The sequence below is a fragment of the Bubalus kerabau genome, chromosome 4 (assembly GCF_029407905.1).
Source record: "Bubalus kerabau isolate K-KA32 ecotype Philippines breed swamp buffalo chromosome 4, PCC_UOA_SB_1v2, whole genome shotgun sequence".
In the NCBI taxonomy this organism is placed as follows: domain Eukaryota; kingdom Metazoa; phylum Chordata; class Mammalia; order Artiodactyla; family Bovidae; genus Bubalus; species Bubalus kerabau.
The window spans coordinates 31,183,923-31,189,807 of NC_073627.1; the positions used below are offsets into that span (position 1 = coordinate 31,183,923).

A 5,885-nucleotide genomic window follows, 5' to 3' on the forward strand; every position below is an offset into this window, starting at 1 on the left:
GGGCCGTTTTAATTATCTGCATTTGGGAGTGAAGAATTCTGCAGAGCAGACTGAATGTTACCTGGAGTCTGAATGAGCCGCTCCTCTATCTTCACCTGTAAGTTCCTATTGCTTTCATCAGCTAAATCACAACACTGAATACAATTCTATATATTCTGCCCATGCTCACATGAGCCCTAACAACGAAACCAAAAGGATAAGACTCTTATAAACCGAGGAAAATGAAACAAAATACTGACGGAATTACTGCTGTATGTTAATTGTATTTAAATTATTGTGATTGTTCAAAGCTATTATATTGCTGGATAACGTTAGCCAAGAATTTAACTAAAATTGCTCTTTAAAAATTTGCTAAATAATTTGTCTATTACACTTTGGTGAGGCTAGGGGGAAAAACAAAATTTTTTTAGCTTTGTTAAAGGTACTATAAACGTGTTCTGTATCAAAGTGTCACAAAATCATACATTTCAAATAACCATCTGGCAACGGATGAAGATCAAGGTGTTTTTGCACAAAGGACTTGCCACTCTGATTACCCCCATGTGTCCTGAACATCATCCCCATAAATGAAGTGAAGACTTGAATTACCTCTCAGCCTTTGCTAGTAAGGCCGGCATCAGCTGTCCTCAGTTAGGACTCCTGAAGTGCCTCTTCCCATCCAAGCTGGTCTCCAGGAAAGAGTAGGGTGAAGGGTGCAAGAGTCCAGTTACACACATTAGCTGTCAGCAGATGTCTTGAGATGTTTCAGCAGCCTTGGGGCCTGCGGAGCGCCGCTATCTACACCAGGCTGAGCCTCCAACTGGGGCTCCACCAGCAATAGTTGGATTTCGGCAAGGTCCCCTTGTGAAACTCGGAGGCAGCCAACACAGGACCCTTGCCTAGGCTCCAGAGGGCCTGTTATAGGCTCCCTGCGATACTCTCTCAAACCCTGTTCCCTCAACCATGACCTGGTCCCACACTGATCCTTTACACTGGTTAAGGAGATGGGGGTCCTGGGCTGTGGAGCTGGTGAGTGCGGTAGAGTCTGGGTCCTGGCTGCCAGCTTCTAGCTGCCTATTCTGCTTCCCATTAGCCCTTCTTTGCCGAGCTGGCTGCTGCTCCTTCTTCATGGTCCCCAACATCACTGCCATCCAGGTTTTGCAAAGCTTCCAGGATGACCTTCATTAGGGACACATCTCCCTGAGCTTGGGGACAAGGGGTGCTAACATACACGTAGCTGGGAATCACCCAGACTAGACAGAGAGCTGTCTTTACACCTGGAATGTGCCTGTGAGGGGTTTAGGATTTCTTGGAATTCTAGGATTTGTTGGAAAGGGTTGTGTCCCTAGAAAGAGGGAGGAGTTTCCTCGTGGCCAGCCCCCAAATCCCAACTCGCACATTAGGTCTGAGTTTGAGCCTTCCCCTTGTTTGGGGAAGTGGACTGAGAGCTTATGCCAAGCCATTGGCTCTCTGTGGGACTCCTTAGGGAAGATTGGACCTCCTGAGGAGATGCTGAGGGTTCAAAGGCCTGTTGTGGTCTGTGGTCGGAAGGGCTGAGGCATCAGTGCATTGCTGTGGATCATTGAATCTGGGTGTCCTGGGGGTTGGGTGGGGGTGGCGGGGAGGCTGCTGCTCCACTTCCTTCAAGGGCAGAGAGAACCAAGGTGTTTCAGCACCGAGGTCTGGACAGCGCCCTCCGACTGGGCTGGAGGTGCCCTAAGGGGTGGTGTACACACCCCTCAACGGGAGTGTGGGTCTGGCGAGGGAGGCAAGGGAGGGAGCCGGGCCTGGCGCACTGACGTCTCAGGGACAGACGAGAGGCAGATCCTGGTGTAGCCGCCCCAGAGCAGCGTGCCAGGCATGACCCCGGGGCTACTCCACTCTCGTGCAGATAAGAATGCTGCCCATGTCCACCCCTTCCGTTGCCTAAGTGCAACATGGTGTTAAAATGGGTATTTCTGTTAAGAATCTAAGACAGCAGAGATCGGATACCTAAAGTGAGATGTGAGGCTGGCCGCCATGCAAAATTGACCCCCCCCCCCCGAAAAACAAAGTGGCTGAGAAACTGTTGGGGGACTCTTACGCCCCTCACCTATAGTGAGAGCATCAAAGTGGTCCTGAAAAGGACTGAAAAGGATTTCTAAACTTTTGGAAACATGGTGGGGAGGTGGCTTGTCCCACAGATCAAACCTAGTGATAGTGATTTTAACAGGGCACCTGGACAGCTTGACATGGCTCCCCTGGTGTTTGTGGGGGTACTCAGTGGTCTGATGTATATTTTTGCTCCCCTGGTAGTCCAGCGATTTAGACTCTGCACTTCCACTCCAGGGAGTGTGGGTTTGATCGCTGGTCAGGGAACCAAGATGCCACTTTTTGCGTGGTGCGGCCAAAAGTAAAAAGGTATCTGCACACTTTTTATTTTATTTTATTATTTTTTTTTTCTGCACACTTTTTAAAGCACAGATTTGGGGGCAGAAGATGCAAGAATTCTTCCCATGATCTAGACATGTTCCGTGTGCCTGGGGTACGGGATAGGGGGCTGGGAGTTTGGGGGAAGGTCCTCTTAGGTGCCATCTGAGGGGTGGCCTGGAGGGCTGATCACATAAAAGAGCATCCTAAAGGCTTCCCTAGTAGAGAGCAACGAGCTGAAATACTATATTCTCCAGGGCTAAGTGAAATCCAGGAGACGGAGCCTCAGCCCTGAGGGAGTCTCTTAAAATTCCACCAAAGTTGGAGAGAGTAGGGTGCTGCTAGAGATACTGACATGGAGAGTTCTCTGCACCTCTGTTTCTCCTCCCTTCCCTGCTCTGACTCAGAAGCACTCAGAGAAACTTCAGCAAGACCAGGAGGGAAGCGGCTTCAACTTTAATTCATGTTCAGAGACTTGACTGTTACATAGGATGGTTGTAATCACAGTCTGGGGGAGTGTTTCTTAAGTGGATTTGTCTCTTAGTCTCTTCACCCACCTTTGCTCTGTCATCCATGAGAAGGAGAACTAGAAACTGAACACCTTTTTGAGGAATGATAGGGAACAGTCACTTTATGATCTCAGCTCACCTTATACATGTTTAGAACACCCTCTGAAACAAACGGCCAGTCCCATTTGCTTCCAATCCTGATTCCTTAGAGACAACGCATATAGCACCGGTAGCTCAGCATCTATCAGGAGAGCATCTCTCTGGCCAGTTGACGTGTCCCAGGTCTGGAGATAAGGAAACATCCTCAGTGGGAGAGGCATTTGTGGCAAGGCTGTGCCATCTTCATTTAAAAAATATTTATTTGGTTGCATTGGGTCTTAGTTACAGCCTGTGGATGGGACCTAGTTCCCTGACCAGGAATCAAACCCAGGTCCCCTGCACTGGGAGCATGAGTCTTAGCCACTGGACCACCAGGGAAACCTGTATGCCATTTTAAAATGCTATCTTCCTTTCAAAATGAAGCAATACAGCTAGTTTGGTGTGAAGCAGGAATGTGTAAGTAGATTAATGGAACAGAATAATATCTAGGAATTTAAAATTTTTTTAAATATTTGATGCCTTGGTGCCAGTGGAATAAACCTTTGAAGTTAAGTTTAAGACAATTTTTCTTTTTCTTTCTCTTCATCCCTACTTTTTCTTTCTAAAAAGCGATACTTTAACCACAAAAAATACCCTTGCCCCAGTTTTTCTAATAATGTATGCTGCTTTGCTTTCTCAACTGGGGGAACAAGTGCTTATTCATGTGTAATAAATGAACTGAGAGTTAAAACTGATAACTGAAAATCCACTTTTATAACAAAAATGAGATTGTATTGATAAAATATTATCTGACAATTACAACCTTTTACAATTTGACTTATGAATATACAAAAAGAAAATTTTATCAATTCACATGAGAAACCTGAAAGACACCATTAAAACTTTAATAAAGTTTGCTCAGAACTAATTCTTAGGCTAGAATATCTACAAAATAGATTTGAACATAAAATTCTTTTTTAAAAATTATCTATTTACTTGGCTGCACCAAGTCTTCGTTGCATGCAGGATCTTTAGTTTCAGCATGAACCCTTAGTTGCCCTGGAAGTTATGGCATGTGGGATTTAGTTCCCTGACCAGAGATTGAACCCAGTTCCCTGCACTGGGAGTGCAGTCTTAGCTACTGGGCCACCAGGGAAGTCCCTGAATGTAAGATTCTTGAAAGAAGAACAGTCTAAGAGATTTCGGAGTGTTTGTTTGGTATTAAATTAAAATGTTACTTTTAGGAGATTTAAGTGAATAGAAAGGGGTTGTTTTCTGCCTTAGTCAAGGAGGCAAGACCCACTTAAGACATTTAAGTTTAAACTCATGCTGAAATGTGAGATCTCTTGGATTAAGTATTGCTTCCACTGGTTCACAGTAGCAAGGGAACCTCAAGGAGAAGAGGAGAAAAGGTCACTGCAAGAAAGCCCTAGGGGATAGCCTCCTGAGCACTGGGAGATGGGGATGGGCGCTGTGCCCCAGCCTGTCCTCTGGTCAGTGGATTTGAGAAGGGATCTATCTGCGCCCCCATCCCCAACCCCCAGGGAACAGAGAGCAAGACCACGCATAGCACAGCCCCATCTGATGCCTCTGAACAGATTTTAGAGAAGGCCAAGAGTAATTTCAGAGTATGAGTAAGAGAGAAAAGCATGTTGTTTGTTTATATTTAAATTCTGAAGAACTAGGAAAAGAGACTAGTTCATGACAGAAGAAAGATATAACAATGAAAATGATGGAAAGGTTCAGATTTTTTTTTTCCCCAGAAAAATAGTATGAGACTTCCTTCAAGGTATAGCCTCTTTAAAATGAGGTTTGAAAAGCTTTATGGGGCAACTGACTTTGAGTTTAAGAGAGGAGAGGAAGATAGGGGATGCCTTTTGGAAACTGAAATGACAATAGCAGGATCAAGTGCTCTCTGAAATTGCAGAGCATGGAATCCCAGATGGTGGACATGCCTGAGAAGATGCCCAAAGGGCAGAGAGAATATGAAAACAGGAGACAATCTGAGAGGAGATTACTGATGCAGAGGATGGAGCAACATGATTATCTATTCAGGTGGTGGGAATCATCCACCCTATGGAAAGGTGAACACACTCCCGGGAAAAGTCTAGAGCAAAAGGAACTGAAGCAATACTGAAAAATACGCTAGGAAACTTTTCTAAACTGGCTGAAAAGTAGTCTTTTATAATTATTTTAATTTCCTCTGGTCTTGGGCTGTGTTCCTTTATCTCCATAGCTTTGAGTATGTGAGCGATGCAATTTAATAAAAGCTTTTTGATCATAGGTTAGTCTCACAGGTTAAAAATAACTTGTTGAATTTTAATTTGCATTTCTCTAATCCTATAAAGAAGTTATTTTCATGTGTTTAAAAATAATTTACATTTAGTTTCCCCATAACTCTCTTGTCCTGTCTTCTGTTGTGCTGTTTATGTGTTAATCACTCAGTCCAGTCCCACTCTTTTGGACCCTTTGGACTGTATCCCACCAGGCTCCTCTGTCCATGGGATGGGTTCTCCCAGCAAGAATACTGGAGTGGGTTGCCCTTTCGTTCTCCAAGGGATCTTCCTGACCCAGGGATTGAGCCCAGGTCTTCCACATTGCAGGGAAACTCTTTACCAACTGAGCCACCAGGGAAGCCTGTACTGTTTATCTCTTTTTAAAATAGCTCTTCGGGTGACAAGGGGCTGCAGTGCTCGGTTCACACCCCCAGGAGTCTTCCATGTCACCCCTGTCAGATAAGAAAACGACACTATTGCAGAGGAATAGGAGCACGGAAGCACGAACAAATCCTAAGCGGTCCAAAGTCCCCGGTTCGCTCGGTGCGAAAATGTAGAATTATGACCTCGACGTGACTTGAACACGCAACCTTCTGATCTGGAGTCAGACGCGCTACCATTGCGCCACGAGGTC

The 5,885-nt window shown here is 45.3% G+C and overlaps 1 non-coding gene across 1 annotated transcript; it reads right to left on the bottom strand.

Annotated features, from left to right (window-relative positions):
- Positions 1-5,813: 5,813 nt before the first annotated feature.
- On the bottom strand, positions 5,814-5,885 carry TRNAW-CCA (transfer RNA tryptophan (anticodon CCA)). Its single transcript has one exon. It is a non-coding gene; the product is annotated as a tRNA-Trp (tRNA).